This window comes from Myotis nattereri (genome assembly GCF_964212035.1).
Source record: "Myotis nattereri genome assembly, chromosome: 3".
In the NCBI taxonomy this organism is placed as follows: Eukaryota; Metazoa; Chordata; class Mammalia; order Chiroptera; family Vespertilionidae; genus Myotis; species Myotis nattereri.
The window spans coordinates 10773128-10796649 of NC_138077.1; the positions used below are offsets into that span (position 1 = coordinate 10773128).

Below are 23522 nucleotides of genomic sequence, written 5' to 3' on the forward strand. Positions count from 1 at the left end.
GATTGTTGTAGGTATCACTGGGAGGAATTGACCTCTAGGCCAATTGGCTGTGAGAATCAGCTTTGTCTATGGTGGGAGAACTTCTGTGCTGGAGACACCCTTATTGGGCAAGACTTGCTTCAGTGGGGCTTTGGTGCTCACTGAGTCTGCCACCTGAGTGTGTCCCTTATGGATCTGAAGAGTTGTAATCTGGATGGTCCCACTCTGACCACTGGGTACTGGCTCTTGGATCTCTAAGGAGGTGCTAATTTAGCCTCTGCCTGAGGCTACCCATCAGGAGCTATGGAGAGCTCTGCAGATTCCTCTTCTTTGTTTGGGGTTTGGAGGTGCCCAGATGAGGCCCAGCTGTGAAGCAATGCAAGCTGCTGTGGGGCCTTGGGCCTTCTTTTGCATGTTCCAGGTCTCTCTGACCCAGCTGCAGTTTGTTAGGTAATTTTAGATTGCAAAGGGCCAGGCTATTCATATGCAAAAGCCTCTGCTCACAGCTTGGGTGGGGTTGGGTCTCAGAGGATCAGCAGGGTGGAGCAAAGAGCTATGGCTGATCCTCAGCTCTGCCCTAAGAGGCCCCAGGTCTCAGTGTCCCGTGGTAATCACTGCAAGCACCTTTGAGAGAAAGTCGCCCTCAAGTTCCGCCCAATGCCAGACAGTTCAGTTTCTCCCCGTATGAGTATGGGTCCCCACAGACTCGCCTGGAACTCGAGTTCAGAGCAGTCAGGAGCTTGTGACTCCCTCCCGATTGAAAAAGACAACCGCATCCTCAGTTGCCAGCCCTTTCCCTGTGTGCCTCCGTACCTCTGCACTTTACTTCCGCACATCTGAGTCTCAGTGTGCTCTTCTCTTTCCTTCTAGTTGTAGAATTTCCACTCAGCCACCTTCCTGTGGTTCTGGATGATGTCCGTTTTGACCTTTAGCTGGTGTGTTTCCTGGTAATTACAAAAGCTTGAAAATGACAATTTGGATACATGTTAAAACAATATGCATTTTCCTAAGCTGTAATGTAATTCTTTGAAATGACAAAAACACAATGACCTTTTTTTTTTAATTAAAAAAAACCAACCTTTTAATTTGAAAACCATGGATCCCAGGTAAGATAACCTTCCAAAGGAAGTTTTACATGAACAATAATAATAAAATTCGGTCATTTTTTTATATTTTGGAAATTATTTTTTAGTGGGAAAACAATGCCTTTATTCTTGTAAACTTATCTTGAATTAAACCACTTTGTTGAGTTCTCTAATTTGTTTTAAATGGTCTGTCTCTACATTCTGCCAACGTCACATTTTTTATGAGACTCACATGACATTTTCTCCCACTTGCTTTCTTTGTTGCATTGACCATGTTATATTTTTTGCTCAAGAGTTGTCGACGATTGGGCAATGCTATTTGTTTGTTTTCATATTACTAAACTTTCTCTATTACATATGCTTGCTCTAAGTCTACCAATTGGCATATTACATTGGTACAATTTCATAATGTCAATCATTATTTGTACTGTAACCTGATTTTTTAAACATATGCCATCAGAGTCAATTATCTAATGTTCCATTAGGGATTTCACATTTACATTTTTAACTGAATTTTATCTTATATCTCATTTCCTAGTTGTGGGAACAGTTACACTGTCATCAACAAAAATAAAAAGCTGAACATAATTTATGATTTATATAAGAATTAATTATTATTTAAACTTTGTCAGAACTCGGGACTAAAAACATCTAACCTTGGGGCACTGGGGAGGGGAAATTTGTTTTTTAGTTACCATTTAAAATTACTTAATTCAGTTTGCTCTTTCACATTTTCACTTTTTGGGTGCCATTTTCTTATTTTATAATCTAGAAACAGTATTTTTTTTCTGGGCATTCAAATATATTAGTGAATTGTTCAGCACAATGCCCTTTTATTATTTTCTTGAAATTTCTGTTGCTTAGTAAGTCATTTCTTTTATCCTATATTTGTATTTGCATCTTCTCTTCTATTTTTAAAATTGGGTTTCCAGACTCTATCTTACTAATTTCTTTAAATGTTTGGTGTATCAATTTTGTCAGTTTTTAATGTATTTTTTTTTTTCGTTCCTTATTATTTTCTTTTTTGCTTTTAAAACTGTTAGGGTTGCTGAAGGAGGAATGCATGAGGCCACAGTGGTGAGGGATTATGAATTTATTAGGTCATCTGAATACCGATGGCGCCAGCACCCAGGGACCGCGAGTCGGAGGTTTTACAGGACTCTAGGCAGGCTTTTTCTGGGTGGAGAATTCTTTGGTGGGTCTGAGTCCTCAGAAGGCCCCCAGGGAAAGGATAATGGTCTCAGCAAGTGGAATGTGGGCTAAGGGAAAGGGAATGTCAGTTGTAAGTGGCCTAAAGGTCAGATACCAGGGGAGGGGTATGGAGTCAATTACAGTGGGGCCTTGACTTACGAGTTTAATTCATTCCGAGTCCGAGCTCGTTAACTCAAATTACTCTATCAACTCAATGCAAAAAATGTATCTCAAAAAACTCGTTAGTTGGGACACTCATAAGTCAAGGCCCCACTGTACTTGATTAGACTTAACAAAAACCTCTTGCCTTTCCTTGCTTTTTTAACTTTATTTTTTTAGTTTGAGTGTTTAGCTCACTGACATCTAAGTGACAATTTGACTCCACCGAAAACTTATATTTTATAATCTTCTCCTCTGATGAGAGAAATATTACATTATCGGTTTTGTACATTTTAGCTTCTTTTAAGAATTGTGGTGGCTATCTTATGCTCATATCTTTATTGGTGTTTTTTTTTTTTTTGGAAACTGTGGAATTTCTTCCTTTTAATTTATGTTCTTAACTTTCTTTATGCGTCTAGTATGGGCTTTCCTAGCTAACTCCTTGGCAATCTATGATGACTTGCAACCTGGAATCTTTCTTTTTCCTTTAATTCTAGGAAATGTGGTATTATTTTTTCCAAAAATTGTCTTTTTTTTTTTCAGTAACTTTATTTTCCCCATTGCTTTCTGGTACTCTGTCACCAAGCTATCACAGGCCTAACTACCATCTGAAACATCGTTTAGGTGTTTGTATAATTTCTTTCTATGTTTTTTTCTCTTTTGGGGGGAGAATTTCACTGTCTGACATTTCAGTGCACTAGTATTTTGTGTTCATCTTTCTACTTATTCCATCTATTGAGTCTTTTTACTCCTGTGTATTCTTTATTATTATTATTATTATTAAAACATTTAATGTTGACATTAATACAGGTGTCTCTTCCTTCCCTTCCTTTGCCAAACTCCACTTAAACTCTTATTTAAATCATATCTAATATGTCAACTTTTACTTGTTGTAAGTCTGTTCCAATAGTTTTGCTTTAGATGGTGTATGACTTATGATTGATTTTGTTTTCTTTGTTTTGTAGTAATTATATATTTTAGGTGTCTAGTTCAGGAGTTGGCAAATGATGGCTCACAGGCCAAAATCGGGCCTCCACCTGTATTTTTAAGTAAAGTTTTAGTGGAACACAGAAACATCTATTTGTTTATGCATTGTTGGTGGCTGATTTTGGGCACATCAGCAGAGTTGAGTAATTGGGGACAGAGCCTGTGTGACTTGCCAGGTGTAAAATATTATCTGCCCCTTAAGAAAGAGTTTGCTGACCATCCATTTGGTCAAAATCACCTTGAGTTCATAACTCCTGGGGGTATTGTTAGTCTCTCCTTAAATGTGTATTTGGAAAGATTGGAAGCCTAGCTGTCATTTGCATTCCTAAGGATTAATTTAGAGAGAGGGGGGAGGAAGAGAGAGAGAGAGAGAGAGAGAGAGAGAGAGAGAGAGAGAGAGAGAAAGAGACAGGACCTAAGTAGCACCTGGGTGGAAGTTCATTCCTTGAGAACAGTTCTTTTGTTGCCTCATCAACCAGGCAACTATTTGGGTCAAATATTTACCTTGCATTTGAGTTTCTTTGAAAGGAGTGGCACTGAGGGAAGTGCAATAGTTGTTATGGGATGTTGCTCCTCTTCCCCTCAGTTTTGCAGCACATATTCTCATAGCTAGACATGCAGCCTGCATCCCTTTCCAGAAATTACCCTCATCCTAAGGGATCTGCCCCACTTCTCCCCCCATCTTTAGTGATAGGTGTCACTGCAGAGTTCAAAGGCCTGGCTCCCAGGTCTCAATTAGAGATATCTCCCACCCCAGCTCTAGAATTTTCTGTAGGACTGGCTGACCTTGCTGTAGCATTATAAATGCAGTTCATTCTATTTTTCTACCGAATTCTGTTTCCCTGGCTCTTTTCTAGATGGCATTTCAGAGAGCATTTCCCACACACAGATTTCCAAGTCTCCAATCAGCTTCCTGGGCCTGCCCTGAGAAAGGAGGAAGTCTCCTTTACTTTGATCCATTATCCTCGAGATGCAAAGAATGAAGGGATCCATAGGAAATCATGGAAGGGAAGCCAATCATTGAGTATGGTTTCTACCAGCTCCTTTCAAAGCCAGGGTAACTTCTGCTGTTCTGATTTTACTCAGTAAGACTGGGCAGCTTGGCCTCCTGCTGACATTTCCATAATGTGGGAGGGCAATTACAGTCTCATGGCAACATTGATCCTCTCCAAGTCAAGAGACAGAAATAGAACTCCAAAGCTCCGGTCCAATCTTTCCTCCAACTGCTATGATTGCAAGCCCCTTGATCCAGACTGTTGACACCGCTCTCTTACATCCAATTCCTATTACTTCCCATATACACACACATCAGCTTATGATATTTTTAATTTCCTAGAAGATATTATATTTTCTGTTTGTTTTAATTCCTGGTTCCCTTTAATTTATGCTTCACTTTTCACTCACAAACACAAAGTTTATTTTATTGTGGTTTTCTTTTTTTGGAGGGAGGAATAGGGAAGTACCATTCATTTATAAACCTATATTGAGAGTATTCAAGTATAAATCCATATCTTCTATTACCAAGCTTTAGCTAACAATGAGATTTTTGCTTGTTTTAACTGTTCAAGGAGGCCTCCTAGAGTCTCAAAAACACAACAGTAATTATTAATGTGAGTTCGCTATGTTCCCCAGGAATGGAAAACAACATTAAAATATTTTTGTTTATAGCACTCCTCTGAATAAAGGTCGAGGGTTGCCAATTATTCTGTTACCCTGGGTAATATGTCCTCCCATAATAACTGTTTCCAAACTTACCCATTCTCCACCTCAGGTTCTCTCCCTTCACCCTCACCATGCAAATGGCTTCAGTAGAAACCATCAGAGCATCCTATGAATATGACTTTTCCATGAGCGGACAATGTAGTCCTTTCTCATCCATTGACTTTCCATGGTTTTAGTTACGCATAGTCAGTTGTGGTCCAGAAATAGTAAATGGAGAATTCCAGAATAAACAATTCATAAGAATTAAATTGCATGCCATTCTGAGAAGCATGATGAAATCTTGTGCCATCTTGTTCCATCCACCTGGGACATGAATCATCCCATTGCCCAGAATATCCTTGCTGTATACATATAGCCTCCAGTTATTAGATTGACTGTTAGATTCATGGGGCTTGCGTTCAAGTTCATGTAACCTATATTTTACTTAATAATGGCCTCAAAGCCCAAGAGTAGTGACACTAGCAATTTGCATATGCCAAAGAGAAGCTGTAAAGTGCTTCCTTTAAGGGAAAATATGAAAGTTCCCTACTTAGTGAGGCATTTCATCATTATTACAAGAAGGGTGAGTACAGTACAATAACTGTTAAGGTATTTTGAGAGAGAGAAAGAAAGAGAGAGAGAGAGAGAGAGAGAGAGAGAGAGAGAGAGAGCATTCATATAACTTTTATCACAGTGTATTGTATAATTATTCTATTTTATTACTAGTTATTATTGTTAATCTCCTACTGTGCCTAATATATAAATTAAACTTTATCATAAATCTGTGCTTTAAAATATCACTGGGGGTCTTGGAACATATCCACATGGATAAGGGGGACTATTGTATAGCATAAGAACGTCTTGTCTCAGCTCCAGACTGGCATAGCTCGTTGCTATCTCACATTTACTTCCATGTTCCAAAGTCGGGCTCCGTTCAACCTATCTGAAACCATAATCATGATGTTCAGTGTCAAACCTAGTTCTCCTGATTCTCTCCCAGGGTTGCCTCTCTTGTTTTATAGCAAGTCACCCAGGTAACCATTGAGAACAGAGATCTGGGTGTTTGCACATCACTCTCATTTGCACTCACCAATAAATTCTGACACTTTTACCTGTCAATTCCTCTTGAATCTATTTATCTCCTGCTCTATAGCCACTATCCTAGTGCAAGTAATAATTTTCTCACCTGTACTGATGTGACAGCCTATCGATTAGCCTCTCACTAACATTTTTCTCCAATCTCTTCTCTATACTTCAGTCAAATAGACTGATTTTTTTAGGTTGACATCTAATTTTTTTATCATAAAAGGTGTAAACAGTATATAATTTTGGCATATTGTAAATATGGTACTTTGAAATAAAATTATTACAAGTTTTTATATTTTATGGAATAAAAAAAATACCATGGCAATTTGATCCCCTACCATCATCCATATAAAAATATTTGATTCTTATTTTTAATAGTTATAAATAATTAATATTATTCATATAAATAAATTATTGGGAATAGTAGTGTATAATAGTAAGGATATGTAATTTTTTAATCTTAAAATATGTATGCCCAAATTCTCAATTACCTATAATATAGATATATTTTTTATTTTTCATTTTTTCCCCCACAAATATTGGAAGCTCCTTGAGCTTGAGGCAAAAAAAAAAAATATTTCTTGATCCTCTGAGCCATTCACCAATCTTGCATTTGTCTTTTGGACAATCCAGGCAGAGTCTGTACACTCCAGGACAGCAGTTAGAGGCAGAATGGGAGGGATGAATGTCTTGCTCTTATAAAAGAGAGAAGGGAGACCGGAAAGGGCAGTTGGGAAAGGAGAACATGCAGCTACAGAACAGGTGCCTCTGGAAAGAAGTCATGTTAAAGTTGGGATCTGGACATTGATCCTTTTAACATCATCCACACCAATGATGCCCTTACAGAGAGGGGTATTCCACCTATATCCAGTTTGAAGGCCACTGAACTAGAGAACATGGTATATTTAGGAACCCTACAGCAGTAGTCATTTGAAACAGAGTGAGGCTAAGCAAAGTCTCTAAATGTTATTTTTAAGCAGTGCAAATCTGTGGAAAACACTCAGAAATTAGTCTTTTTAAAAAAACATTCTAAAGATAAATAGATATACTAATTTGTTTCTTTAAAGATTAAAATTTGATATTAATGTTATCTTAATTGCTTCCCAAAGATTCATAGTCTTGTCAGTCCAACATTTGGAACTTGTCTGATTTAAATGATAAATTTGCCACCTCCACATTATGGTATTTACTTGCTTCGGTGAGGCATAGCTACTAGTAGGTACCATAATATTTATGATGATGGTGTGGAATAAGTAAGCAAAAGGCAAAGAGAGCAGATAATATTTTACTTATGATATTATATCAACCACTGTAAAACTTCACATTTTATTATCAACTAGAGGTCTGGTGCACAAAACCCATCCATGGGTAGGGCCCCTAAGCCTGGCTGGTGATCAGGGCTGCAGGCCACCAGTTGGGGCCTTCCTTCATTCCATGCTGTCCCCTGGTGGTCAGCACATGTCATAGCAAGCAATCGAACTCCCGGTCTCCTGATCAAACTCCTGAGGGGACACTTTGCATATTAGCCTTTTATATATATGGATGTTCTGAATAATGTAAAATATATTTGTCTTTAATCATTAAATTGATGATGCTGTATTCAAGAAGGTTATTTTAACATCATTTTATATAAATAATAAAATAGAAATCTTGTATATAGTACATCAGTATTTTGGTAGTTTTTATAATTTCTGTAACAATATATTTCCTACTAAACAGATGAATAAAAATTTCAAACTATTTAGATTTAAATAAAGTATAAGAAAAGTTTGGCATATTAATTTTGTTTCTCAAAATGGTAGTTATTTACATTTCAACTTTTGCTCTTGTGTGTATGTGTGTGTTTAATCTCCAAAAACATCACTTTTAAGAGTCAAATTCAAATGATCAAAAAACATGTCAAAATGGCAATTTTATTTTCTTGTCCAGTATATGATCTTGGACCAAGCCTGAGTGAACTTTTAGTTTAAATTGGTTCAAAGCCCATTACCATTTAATCAACTTTTATCTCATTGATTTTAATTGAAAAATCACCTTGACTTTTACTTCATATTTATAGCATGATGCAAATATCACTAATAGGTATTGATATATGTATAAATGTTATAAATTACATATATGAATAATACTATTAAGTAATCAATAAACATATTGCTTTACTTATAAATTCTGTCTGTATTCATTAAGGTCCTGTGACCCCTCTCAATTTATAGTCCTAACCCAAACTCAATTCAATACATTAAAATAAATATTATCTCTCATTGTAGCACCCCTACACTATAAACTACATGAGTAAACATCTTTGTATTTTTTTTTACATTAATTACATTTACATTAACAAGTTGAACCAATAATTTTTAAAAATGTATTTTAGTTGACGTCAGAGAGGAAGGGAGAGGTAGAGAGAGAGAGAAACATCATTAATGAGAGAGAATCACTGATTGGCTGCCTCTTGCATGCCTCACACTGGGGATGGAGCCCCCAGCCTGGGCATGTGCCTTGACTGGGAATCAAACCATGACCTCCTTGTTCATAGGTTGATGCTCAGCCTCTGAGTAATGCCGGCCAGGGGAACCAATAATTTATATATTTTCAAATATATCTGGTATAAGGATAAATTGAAGGAAGCCATTTCTTCCAATAAAAAGTTTTAAAGGAGAAAGGATAAGACCAACATTGCCATTTCCAAAGTAATTCCCTATGCCCTTCTGGTGCACCTGGTTCTCACACAAATGCTTGGAACATGGAAAACAAAGAAAGACCCAGTGTGACTTTGGTACTTGCTCCACTGCCTTTATTCATAAATCCCTGGAAACCAGTCAGGAGGAGGGGTTTCCCCTTCCCTTCATGTTCTCTCTCCTAGGACTTATCGGGCAGATAAATGGGGTCAGAGTGTGTTAGATATTATGTTCCATTGGATATTTTTCAATGAGTGTGATGCTACATGTCACTGAGTATATCTTATACCTCTAGGATAGTTTGCTAATTGAATTATCAACCAACCAACAAGATCTTTCTCCTCTATGCTTAATGTCTCATTCTCCTTTTCTCCATTTTTTCATTCCATCTCTCTCTCTCTCTCTCTCTCTCTCTCTCTCTCTCTCTCTCTCTCTCTCTTTCATTTTTATCTACCTCTATCTCTCCAACTATCTCTCTCCTTCCCTTTCTCCTCCACACACTCTTAACTTAAATACAAAGTTGTTACCATTTTGAATTTTTCCCTTGTAGTGCTTTTCTGTCACAAAATAATATCAGGATTTCTCTCTCAATGATAGAATATGTATCTTTATATTTCTCAAAATAACTTCAATAAGTATATTTTATAATTTAAAAAATATTACCAAAGATAATTTCTGGTGTTGGGAGGGTTATATAGTAAACTGTGCCCTAACTTACCCTGCAGAAAGGAAGCATTCCAGAAGATTCTCAGGAATGGGAGGTTGGAGGCACCATGTGGGACTCAAATTACCTGCTTGGGCAGAACTTCGTCTCTGAGTTTATTTCAGCCTTAGAATAAGAAGTATCATGTGCCAATATTTAAAAATGTGTTGGTGCATACACAATTTTATTAAAAGAAAATTGATATATTAAAGAACATCAAAGGGAATATTTTAATAAAAGCACAGTAGGAAAAAAGACTCAGACTTACATACTTTGCAGCTTAAGGAAATGTAATGAGCTTGCTGATTTCCCTCAGTTAATGAACTTTATGAGCTTAGTTTCAGGCTGCATTAAAATGTATTCTTCATTAAATTGTATTCTTCTATGTTGATAATACTTCTTTAAACTCATTTCTAACATGACTTTGTTTTTCTCAAATGATATTTAGAAACAATGTTTTTTTAGTATAATACATAAAGGGTTTTATTTAATAAAAAATGGCAACCTTCTGATAGCATAAACAAAGAACATACATACAACTCCAGTATTATTTTATTTAATATAAGCTAAATATTTTGGTGTATTTCTTACTAGCCTTTCTATATATACATATATAATATTCATATAATTATTTGAACATATATATTATCTGTTGGTACATGCAATTATTTCTAACTATTGTGTTGTTATTCTACACCTATGTCATTAAATACTCACTTAATGCATTTCTGAACACATTCTATTTTATGAATATTGCTTTATTTATTTTATCATTTTTCTACTATTGAAAATTAAGATTACTAACAAAAAAATAACTCATATATACAGAGAACAGATAAGTTACGTCCACAGACAAAAAATGGGGTGGCCAAAATGGGTGAAGGGGTTCAAAAGGTACAAACTTGCAGTTAGCTATAAAATAAGTAAGTCATGGAGATATCATGTACAGCATGATGACTACAGTTATTGATATTGTATTGTACATTGGAAAGTTGCTAAGAGAGTAGGTCTTAAAAGTTCTCATAACAAGGAAAAAATTTATAACTATGCATGGGGACTGATGTTAACTAGACTTCTAGTGGTAATTATTTTGCAATGTATATGAATCTATACTAATAAAGGGGTAATATGCTAATTAGGCTGGACATCTTACAGATTACCATCTGGTCGTCCTTCTGGACAAAGCCACGGTGGCAGGGCTGTGGCAGAGGCAGTTAGGGACGATCAGGCAGGCAGGGGAGAAGTTAGGGGCATCAGGCAGGCAGGCAGGTGAGTCATTAGGAGTCAGCGGCCCCAGATTGCAAGAGGGAAGTCTGACTGCCTGTTTAGGCTCAAAACCTGTGGCAGCGGGACATTCCCTGAGGGGTCTCAGATAGAAGAGGGTTCAGGCTGGGCTGAGGGACACCCCCCGCCCCATGCACGAATTTTGTGCACCGGGCCTCTAGTATACATTTATAATTTTGTATTCCTATAACTAATATAATATGTTGATGATACATTCTTTTAAATAAAAAAACATGAGACTGTTGGATTATTGAAGTATTTTGCTGTTATAAATAATATTGCAATAAATAGTATATTACTAAATATGCACATTTCTTTCTGATGATATCTTTCTTTAATATAAATTGGTAGTGTGAATATTTAAGGTTTTTGAAATGTGCTGTCAAACTATCCTCTACTTCGATTAGTACATATTATTTCATATACTTATAACATACACATTACATGAATATATTCATAAGAACATATATTTTTAACATAGATATGTGCACACAGCATTTTATTTTCTACCTATTTCTACATGTGGTTCAGGAGTGGATGTCTGGTTCAGACATGCCCCAGCAGGCCAGCTGAGTTTCACATGGCTGCTTTTGCTCTCACCTTGACCTCTTTTCCAAATACTTCTCAAGGTCTAGTAAACCTGTGGTCATGAACTCCATAGAAGATTATTACAAGGCTGCACCACTATAAAATAGTTTAATTAGTTTTCTTTTTTATTCTACCCATTGTGTGATGCTTTAAAGAATTTGCAGCTTTAATTTAAAATTCTCTTACAAAAGCAACTGAGCACTTGCCTTTTTTTTTTTAATATCCCCCCCAACGTTCTGATCCTTTTAACTCTATCCAACAGCTTTACATGGCACATGATTCTAGTTAAAAGTCTCCACTCATGCTTGATGGCATTACTTTCACCACTGATTATATCAAAATAAATTGAATGCTTCATACATTTAAAATATATGAAAGCAAAAAAAATATTGGCTTATTTGTCTCCCCACATCTTTTCACTATCATGAGTTATCTTTGGAAGTAAACATGTGACTTATTCACATATATCTTACAAGTCCTTATTAATAGTGAAGGGCAACAATTACACACTGAGGTATTCACTTCATTATTTAAAAAAGTGATACTTCCAAGATTAATATAGCCTGGGATAGTAAAGAGATATAATTTTCTAATTTTCCTGACCCCGATCATTTCTTAGCAGGATGATTTCAAATATCTGAATGGCTCTTCCTTCTTTCATCATATTGTGTGTGTGTGTGTGTGTGTGTGTGTGTGTGTGTAATTGTGGCCCTTCACTATTTTAAATGCTTAAATAACTTGTCACTTTTGTCTAAAATTTTATTTACTTAAGGAAGTAAAGCATTTGGGGAAAACCAAGTTTAATTCTAGTTAGTAGAGTCCCCACTTTGTAAATTGTAGGTTACATAATCTTGGTAAAACTATTTTCACCATCTAAGTCTTAGATTCTTCATTTGTACCTTCTATAATTATTGTGGTAATTAGATTAAATAATAAGCTTGGCATAGACAAATGTTTCTTCAAGTTTTCCATCAAAATACAAAATGAGAGAATAGTTGGTTATTCCCAGAGACTGGGAGGTTAAAAGTTTAGCAGCTTGATACAAAAATCTGAAGTCTTATCCTTTTCAAGTTAATTTCTCATTCCTACTCCTCAATATATATCTGTTTATTTTCATATGTATATTATGAATTTCCTACTTCCATACACTTATCCCCCAAATCCTAGACTAAAATTGATATTCTACAAAAGGGCACCCTGTTTTTACTATTTAAAAACTATGGAAATTTATATATGTTAATCATTATTATTATTATTTTATTTTATTTTGTACAAGATTTGGCCCTCAGTCTCAAACCCTCATCTTTGCTTGACTTGCCTCATATCCTGTTCACACATTATGTCTTAGTTATACAAAAATTCTCAGCATAGAAGCTTATGCCTCATTACTTTGGGGGGGACATCTTTCTCTTGGAATATTTCTAGTCAGCCCTTGAATATCTTGAATTAAAATTCATATTAATAATTTCTTTTTAAAATTCAAATACACTTGCAGGATAAAATACATCAACACGATGTTTTAAAACTTAAGCATAGCCCTGACCGGTTTTGCTCAGTGGATAGAGCGTTGGCCTGAGGACTGAAGGGTTCCAGGTTCGATTCAGTCAAGGGCATGTACCTTGGTTGTGGGCACATCTCCAGTGAAGGGTGTGCAGGAGGCAGCTGATCGATGTTTCTCTCTCATCGATGTTTCTGACTCTCTATCCCTCTCCCTTCCTCTCTGTAAAAAATCAATAAAACATATTTTAAAAAACAAAACAAAAAACACCTTAAGCATAAATAAAAATTTTAGCTACTGCATGAGGCTGAAGTTCATACCTTTAAGCAGAAATGGTCTCCGTTAGAGAACTTAACATCACCTAATATGGTTTCTTAATCTGAATCATAAAGGCAAAAAAATGGGAACAAATATTTATTGAGAATCTGTACCACGAGTGTCCAGAAATCATATTCATTCATAATCATCCTTGAACTCTTTATCAAGTTGATACAACTATCTGAAGAAATATCAGTTCTCCATCAAAGTGTACTGGCTTTAAACCTCAGAAGGATTAACTCATTTTGTCAAGGTCATATGACTAAAGGACATTAGAATGTAAACTCTTGGAGTTAACCTTATTCTCCTACTCTTCCTCTATCTCTGATGAAACTACACACACTCGGATTGCTCCTCTGCATTAGCAGGGTTAGGTAGCATATAAGAGGCACAGAGAGGTGGTTACATGGCTACACAAAAAGTCTTCCCCAGAACTCATCTCTAATCTGTAGTCTTCATAACCCTAGGACGTTAATAAAGATAAATATGGAAGTGTGATAGCAGGCAAATATAGGATGTTGAATAGTTTATTCATTGAAATCTAGCAACAAGGACTCATCAAAGATTTCCATTTAATTAATTGCTCAGGTGAGCTGAACCAAGTTTAACTATTCTCAATCATATTTTGAAGAGGATGCCCTTCTTAAGTAAAATATTATAGTTTATTATCTGATGTATCTTATGTAATGGTGAACATAATAAAAAAGAGAACTATACAGAACAAGTCTCTATCTATCTATCATCTATCTATCTATCTATCATCTATCTATCTATCTATCTATCTATCTATCTATCTATCTATCTATCTATCAACAGTATGTGTGTATGTGTGTGTGCTTGGTTTTCGCAAACATCTTGATTGCATTTCACATGGCTTAGAAAACTTTCTGGGTGGTGTTCAGCTAATATTTCCTGGGATAACACAGCGAATGGAAAATGGCATATCCAAGGTTAGCAAGAGTTAATTTAGCATACTTATAAATTACAAACCATTTTTAAAAGAACTATTGTTAAGAAAATCATGAAGAAATATTTTTCATGGTTTTGCAAAGATGCTTGTTTACGTTTCTTAAATAAAAACCAAGAACAAAGTCTATTGTTCCTTCACTGTGGTTTTGGTGGTGTTAGTGATGGAAACGATAGTAATTTCAGTGAGCGACACAATGTGGTGTGAACCTTTTCAACAAGATGGAAGGACATTGATTCTGTCTGGCAATCGTGATATTTATTAGCAGCTGTGGGGTGTGTCTTCTCCCATCAGTAGCAACATTACTAAATGAATTAACATATGTAAAGTACTTAGAAATGTATCTGGCCCATTACAAGCTTTACATGCTATCTATCTGTCAAAGCAAGTAGCTTGAGAGCTAGCAATTATAGTAATTAAAATGTGTTTGTCTCAAATAACAGAAATCGCAAATGATAATTCTTTTAATTTTATTATCTTACACATTTAGAAATCTGGATATGGAGAGGTTACAGCGGCCCAGAAATCCCATACAAACTTCAATGGCTTTCCATCCTTTTTCTCACCCCCCTCCTGTACCTTTTGTTGCCACTCAAGATGGCAAGAGGCCTTAGCATTTCCCGCATGGCATGCAGCCGCAGTGACATTTGGTGACAAGGGACATTTCCTTTTGTGCAGCTTTTCTCATTAGGGTGAACATCTGAACATCTGAACATCTTTTCCCTGAAATCTCATTAGACAGGATTAAGTGCCTTGCCAATGTCTAAACCAATCACTGTCAAATAAAATGCCATTTATAAGGTTGGCCCCACACAATCCTGATTCAACCCGTGAGGTTTGGAATTGAATAGTGTAAGGGAAGACTTTAATAACATCAGGTTTTTCAGCAAGGTATCAGAGAACTAGAAGTGGTGACGGGGGGAGTGAATGGATTTGGGGTGCATGGCTGGCAGTCTGCAACAATATTATTAGAATTTCTTAGTATTGCAGATTAAGATTTAACATACTTCCTAGAATAGACAGTGTTGGAGCCTCATCCCCAAATCCCTGGATCTCCTTTCTGGGAACTGTGTGTGCTCATTCCTTAAGTTCTATGCGCTTTGCTGCTAAAGACTGGCAATGGCAAGCTTCAGAGGAATGCACTTGTCTTATCACTGAGTTGACCATACGGATAGCTTAGGTTCAAAGAGATGGCCCGTAGGTAATGAACAACTCAGCTCCCCTGACTCCAGATGGGGCAAACTGTGCAATTTCCTCTACAGAGCTCCCAGGGGATCAGGCTGAGTCTGTACTTCCCCTGAAATCATAGCCTTGCTTGACTTCTTCCCGTTTCCTACCTTGTTTCCTACACTTCCTTACAGGTTTCTCCTGGAAGAATTTCCTTATTAAGCCAATTGTCGAGTGCTCAGCTCATTTGAATACATGTAACTCTCAAGGTCCTCTGAGAGAACTTGACCTAAGATGGCTTCAAAATTATTGATGAGCACATTCAATTAAATGTTAACCAATCATGTAACAATAATGTTTATTTAGATCTGACTTATCACGAAAGAAAAAGCTGATGCAATTAAAAAATAGTTATATCCTCAACTGAATTTCCTGATTTAAAATCTTTGAAACTAATATTTTCATGAAAAGAGTATCTTTTGTCATCATTTACTTATACACTTAGCTATGTTTTAGGAAATGTATTACACTAAGTCCTTGTTTTAATTAAGCTTTGGGCACCATAAATCAAATGCAAATAATAAACAAGGTAAAGATAACATAGTGGAATTTTAACATTATATCTATTTTATTAGGATCACTATAAGTTATCTTAAAACACATATACATCTTTTCTAAAGTTTTCAAGTAATTTCACACACAAAAATAGATTGATAGGAAATCAGTGTCTTATTTGAATTTGATGAAGCCATGTAGTGAGTAGTGTTTCTTTTTATTTTTTTAAATTACAGATGATATTCAATATAATTTTATATTAGCTTCGGGTGTACAGCATAGTGGTTAGACAATCATAAAATTTACAAAGTGAGTCCCCCAATATTTCAAGTATTCATCTAGAACCATAAATAAAATGAATAGTATCGCCATATTTTTTGACAATTGTATTTTCAGCTCAGCTTTTATTTTGCTCTTATAACCTTAGTTTCTAAATGGAAAAAACCTCAATCTCTTCAATGTCACCTAGAGACAAACTATTAGGAAGTATTTTAAAATGTTAGCATTACACAGAGTCCGGTTCCATATAGCACAGCTGTACATTCAGGAAACACCCACGTGCTCTGACATTCATTGGCAAGTGCTTTCATTGACAAATAGCTCTTGCTTACTCTTCCTCTTCATAAGAACAGGATCTAACAAGGTCTATACTCTGAAACTCTCTAAGATCTCTAAAGTAAGAAGTTACTCTTGAAAGAAGACATTTCCTTTAGTGATGACCTCATTTGAAAGGTCAAGGAGTAAATAGGAAATTCTTAGAGATTGAAATGGCATTGCCGAGAGAGGGAAGGAAATCACCCACTGCATTATTTTCAAAGAACTTTTTTGTTTGAAAGTCAGATTCGGGTTGTCCATCTGTTTTTTCCCTCATTAAGTCTTTCACAAGAACAAAATTTATTTCTTCTTTGCTTCCCCTGTCATAGGGAGAGGAGCTTTCTGTGCTTCATGTGCATTTTTTTCAGATAAATTGATAAAGATTGACAATAATTGACATCTAATTTAAAAACTTGAGATAGAATTTTCTTAAATTTGTCATGACTTAATTTATGTATATGTGATATCAAATATGCCTTTATTTTAAAATATTATTTGTATTATGCATATAAAACATGTATGTAATTACTGTTTATGTAATTTATGTTTATGTACATTTATGTTTATTTTATTTAGTGCACATGTATTCTGTGCACATGTCTAAAACCAAAGCAACAACTCAGAACACATCTGCCATCTTATGATGTGCTCACCTCCCTTGGGGAAAGCCCAGTGTTCAGGTATTTTGCAAGGTCTGCTGCCTGTGATCATCTGAAGAGGTCCAGCACTTCTCAGTGTGTGTGTGTGTGTGTGTGTGTGTGTGTGTGTGTGTGTGTGTGTGTGTGTGTGGTGTGATTTTCATATTGTAAAAGAAAGCATTATCATCTGCCTTCAAGAATATTTTTCAGTGACACCTCATCAAACTCATTCAAAAGGGGAAAGTAACATCATTTACCTGGGAATTGGTGAAGACTTGTGGAATGTATAGAAATGTAGAGGATGCATACAAAAATCCCACCATTCCAAGAAAAGTCCCTGCAATTGCCTATTCATTCAGCAAGTGTTAGGAGAACCATGAGTGCATGCCAGGCACTGGTTTAGGTGAGACAGAACCTACAGAAAGGGGCCATCTTTTTTTCAAGGTGCTCGCTGAATGTCTAGTCTATAGCTGTAAAGCTGATCTCTAATCTTATTCCAAATAACTCAGAAACCACTTGTTCAATTTTAAATTTTCAGCGCAAGGTAAGTACAAAACAAACATTTTTTAATGAATGAATGACAAAAGCAGAGAGCCAATATGGAGAGAAACACTTTTCTTTTATAAAAAATGCCTTGCCCTAGCTGGTTTGGCTCAGTGGATAGAGCATCAGCCTGCAGACTGAAGGCTCCCAGGTTCGATTCCAGTCAAGGGCACACGCCTGAGTTGTGGGCTTGATCCCCAGTGTGGGGTGTGCAGGAGGCAGCCGATCAATGATTCTCTCTCATCGTTGATGTTTCTATCTCTCCCTCCCTCTCCCTTCCTCTCTGAAATCAATAAAAATGTATTTTAAAAAATGCATGGATTGCCGAAACCGGTTTGGCTCAGTGGATAGAGCGTCGGCCTGCGGACTGAAAGGTCCCAGGTTCGATTCCGGCCAAGGCCATGTACCTGGGTTGCGTGCATATCCCCAGTAGGAGATGTGCAGGAGGCAGCTGATCGATGTTTCTCTCTCATCGATGTTTCTAACTCTCTGTCTCTCTCTCTTCCTCTCTGTAAAAAATCAATAAAATATATTTTTAAAAAAATGCATGGATTATAGTTACTGTTAGAGACAGTTGCCAATGGTTGACTACAGATATAGTCACCTTGCCCTCTACCTGGTTATATATTTGCATGCAAGATTGGCTTCTACTTCTGAATAATTTCTGTGAAATATATAAAAAATACATTTAGAAAAGAAGAAAATAAAGGCAGCAGCTAGTTTCATAGATTTAACTACTTTGATATCTTTAATTTTCTTTACAAATTTACTTGTGTTCTAGTTTTTCTTCAATAGATGATGCATTTTGCTTTCTTGAAATAAGCCATATGATAACAACACATATAGGATACAAAATTTAGGCCTAGCATTTTAATAACTTAACCTATGTGATACATTCTTGACAATGGAATCACAAATTTCATAAAACAAGAACAATACACTTCCTAAAAATTGAGCAACATCAGATGAAAATTAGGTTGTGATAATAATCCCTCAAACTAGTGATCACAATTTCAGATTTCTAAATTTACTGGAAGAGACATATATGTCTCCCCCACTATATCTAAGAAATGAGGTTCTATTATAGTTTACCTGTGCATTCATATTATGGGGAGTAAAGTTTAAAAGATACCAAGAGGGTTCTGACTCTTAAATTCTTTCAAAAGAATGAGCTGAATTTGTATCCCCACTTTCACGTTGTGTGCCCAAGTTTGAAGGTCTCATTCTTCTCTCCATTGTTACTTGGCTCTATGAATTAAAGCTTCCTGAACCCCAACACAGTATATCCCATACTGGACCTCAGAAATCTGTATTTGTGTGGGCAGTACTAGTATTTAGTCTTCAGTGCTCTATAACATGTGTTAAATCTACAGTCTCTGAATAGTCTTTACAGAGCAGATTAATGGCCCTTGTTTTGAAAGGTTAGCAAAAATACAAAATAGATTCTTGATTTTGACTAAAATCCCGAAACCATCTTGCTACCTTGAAGTGAACTGGACTTGACAATAAGCATCCATTCTTCAATTTTTTTTTTCTTCAGTGATACTTTCATTGGACAAGGACAGCAAAACGAAAACACCTCCACATTTACTGGATGTACCTGGCACACAAAAACTCAACTTCTGAGCAGTTACAGAGTATGACTTTCATGTTAAAAAGAAATCCTATGCTGTAGTATAGAATCACCTGCTGAGAGAACTAAGATGTCTATTTCCCTGGAAGTTTTCTAAAGACATTATCGTTTATTACTCAGAAATATATTTTTGCTGCTTTTGGCAGGACATTTAGTTCCATTTGGTTTTTAAGTTGAATTTTATTTATGATCATTAGCCGCCCAGTTAAGCCCATTCTGGTTGAAATTGCCCTAATGTGAGAGTATCCATCTGCCTCTTCCATCTCGTATTAGGAAATAAGGGAATTGGAATGCACTTTTGGAGTTAAGTCTATTTATTTAATCACAACTAAGTTCGTGTTTGGTATTAAATCTTTTATACCTTTTTAAAATTTGAACAATTGTAGTTCTGATATTGTCCCTACAGCATCTGGATCTGTACAATACATGTCACAGTATGTGTGACTGTCCTATCAGATATATATAAATTTATCATAAACATATGTGCACATGGGTAGTGACTTGCCAAAGAATAGTTCTGATTGCAATAGGAAGACTTTTGAACAACACTCTGGCCCTCCGTGTGTGTGTGTGTGTGTGTGTGTGTGTGTGTGTGTGTGTGTAAATATTTACAAAGATTGCTACCAATTTATTATCTGATTTTAGATGAGAGTCCAAAAATTTTAAAGGCAAAAATGTGTATCACTATTTAATTAAACTACTGTATACAGCTGATTTAATGAGATTCAATGTGTATGATTCTCTCATTTCAAAAGAAAGTTGTAAAGATTTAATAATATTATGATGATACTAGAGGCCCAGTGCATGAATTCATGTACCAGTGGGGTTCCTCAGCCTGGCCTGTGGGATGGGGCTGAAACCAGCTCCCTGACATCCCCTGAGGGGTCCTGGATTGCGAGAGGGTGCAGGCCATGTGGAGGGACTCCACCGGTGCATGATTGGGGCCAGGGAGGGATGTGGGAGGTTGGCCAGCTGAGGGAGGGACTGCAGGAGGGCCCCAGGGCATGTCCCAATTGGCCGGACCCTAGCAGCAAGCTAACCTACCGGCCGGAACATCTGCCCCCTGGTGGCCAGTGCATGTCATAGCGAGTGGTTGAGGGCCTTAGCATATTACGCTTTGATTGGTTAAATGGATGATCAGATGACCAGCCGACCGGGCACTTATCATATTAGGCTTTTATTATATAGGATTATTTTCTGCCCTTTTTATTGGGAAACCTTTTCCTTGTGAAATTTATGAGTTTCATGAACTCACATTGGACATTTTGCCTATAGTTACTGATTTGCTGAGTTCAGAGCATAATTCTTATGTGTATCAAAGAAAATTCAATACTTAAACTTTTCATTTACTTGCATTTAAACTTATCAAAATGTTGTTCTGCAAGAGCTTTTTGAATTCCAATAGATATTACAGGTCTTTCAATGTCCCAAGGAAGTACTCTGCTGAAATTAAAATATTTTAGCTTCTGGATTTTTCTTTTTCAGTTTTAATAAATATTTTAAGAAGTCAAAATAATAAACAGATTGTATTCCATTTTCTCTTTTTGATTGGAATTTTCAATATTTCAAAACTAACATACATTTTAAATACATAATTAATATAGAGCACTAGTGAGTCCTTTTCTTCTAAGAAATTTAGACAATGTGGATTATGACTCACTGGTTTTTGATCCTATTATTCTGGCTCTAATATTCTCATGGTTTTAATTCAGAAAGTGCATTAAAAAACATTGTATAAAATGATTATGCACACACATTCATCACAGAGCCTTATGTGAAAAATACAAAAGGCAAGGAGGAGAGGGAATGTCATCTATTTTTAAAAGATTTAAAATCATTGTCTCTGGCCATAGCTGATTTGGCTCAGAGGATAGAGCATTAGCTTACAGACTGAAGGGTCCTGGGTTCGATTCTGGTCAAGGGCAAATGTCTGAGTTGTGGGCTTGATCCCCAGTAGAGGATATGTAGGAGGCAGCCGATCCATGATTCTCATCACTGAGGTTTCTATCTCTTTCTGCCTCTTCCTTCCTCTCTGAAAACAATAAAAATATATTTTTAAAAAATAGGAAGTGATAATGAGTTTTCAGCCAATGGACACAGTTAATGATGAAAATGTGAGAACTGAGCCTAGGTATTGCTACTAATAGTAGGAAAACCTACGACTCATCTTCCAGAACCATAGAAATGACTGACATTTTGTCACATGTCTATTGCTTTTAACAATAACATACATGAGTCTCCACCCTCTCATTCCCTCAACTCTCATTCCACATCTCTTACCCATCTGAAGGAGTTCTTTCTATCTCTAGACTGCTGGGGCCAAATGTACTGACAGCAAATATCAGTGGCAAATGACAACAAAAGCAACTGCAATTTACTCCTGCTCACTTCCTGGGATATGACTCACCCACCTCCCAGGACTCAGAATAGATACTTCTTTTTTTCATAGACACTTTTATTATTTTCACATTTTATGTTAAACATTTGAAAACAATTTAGGTGTAAACCATCAACTGCTTTCTCTTCAACGAAGCAGAAAAAACAGATTGCATTTTGAAGGAGCGAGTTGCTCCAGAGCATCATGATATTTGTGCTGGTTTCTATTTATTTCTACAACTGATTCCTTCTTCAACTGGAACTTGCAGGTCGAAGGACTAAATTATTCATTTTTTATTGTTTAAAGTATTGCATATAGTATTACATATGTTTCCTTTTTCCCCCATTGACCTCCCCCCAGCCACCCCACACCCGCACCTGCCCCCACCCCCCTAGTGTCTATGTCCATTGGTTATGCTTATACGCATGCATACAAGTTCTTTGGTTGATCTCTTAACCTCCCCCTCCCCGCACCGCCCCCCCCTCGCCTTCCCTCTGAAGTTTGACAGGCTATTCGATGCTTCTGTCTCTGTATCTATTTTTGTTTATCAGTTTATGTTGTTCATTATATTCAACAAATGAGTGAGATCATGTGATATCTTTGCTGTCTAGAAACTAGAGATTGACTGACATGAACTTGCATTATGATATTCAATTTCTTAAATGGGCATGCTTTTGAAAATATGTGATGAGGTTTGACTTACCTTTTGGAAACCAGGCTCTTGACCCAAAAAAGCCACTTGCTTGTTAATAACACAGTTAAAAAAACAAACACACAAGTTCATCACGTCTTGGGACTTCAGGTCACTCTGCACATATCCCATCATTCTGCGATGAAGTCATTTATTTCTTCTCAATTTGAATAGCTTTAATCAGATCACAATGTTCCCTCTAAAGCATCTTTTTGTTTTTTCCAATTCAAGGGAAAGAAGTGAAACATTCTTTTAAAAATGCTTTACAATATACCACATTGTAATTTACTTTGCATCAACAAAGTACAAATAACAGACATCCTCAAATTCTATTTTGAAAGTCTGCACACATTGAACTAGTTTAGAACCTGACTAGAAATATGTATATATTTTACTTTTACTATAATAAAGCTGACAATAAATTTTAAACAGACTACTATGTGATATGTGTTTCAAAACTTATAATTATGTAGCTATCTGATCTCGGAATACTTTTTATTGAGTTGGTTTGTGTTTTTCCATGCTTTGAAAGCAAGGATCTTGACTAAGACATCAGTTGTGTATTGATAAAATGTATTATTCCATTTGTGACATGATGGACCTGAGAAGGGGTAAAAGAAGGCTATTCATAATTTTTCAGAACATCAGACAAAAGCCAGAACTATATTGACCACACTGTGATATATGAGTGGGAGAAAAGTAGATTTACAGTTGTTTGTATGGAAAATAATACAATAATTAATAAATAATATAAGAATAAACTGTGTTTCGCATACTCACAATTGTATACCTACTTTTGCCCCACCCTGTATGGATGTCCTATTCATAAAGTCTTTTTATAGAGGCATGTATAAATACTCCAAAGACTGCAAATTATCTCCCATTATTAAAAACCTGAGCAATTTTCTCCCCAATTCACTTAATTGTCTCTATCTAACAAATATTCTTCTTTTAAAAGGTTCAAAATGTGTTTTAAAGGCATATATAATGTTTGCTTATGGTTTATTCATTAAACTTCATTTTCCCTGTCTGGAATCACGAACATTAAAGCCCATGATGACTAGTAGTAAGATTCAATGTGGTTTCCCTTTTTCTTTTTG

At 36.1% G+C, this 23522-nt stretch overlaps 1 pseudogene across 1 annotated transcript in view; it reads right to left on the minus strand.

The window, feature by feature from the left end:
• The window catches only part of LOC308517064 (small ribosomal subunit protein eS25-like), a 41065-nt pseudogene extending 18508 nt beyond the window's left edge, over positions 1–22557 (minus strand). The window contains exon 1 of the transcript in view: positions 22435–22557. The product of the transcript in view is annotated as a small ribosomal subunit protein eS25-like (transcript). The remainder of the gene's footprint in view (positions 1–22434) is intronic.
• Between the last annotated feature and the right edge of the window lie 965 nt (positions 22558–23522).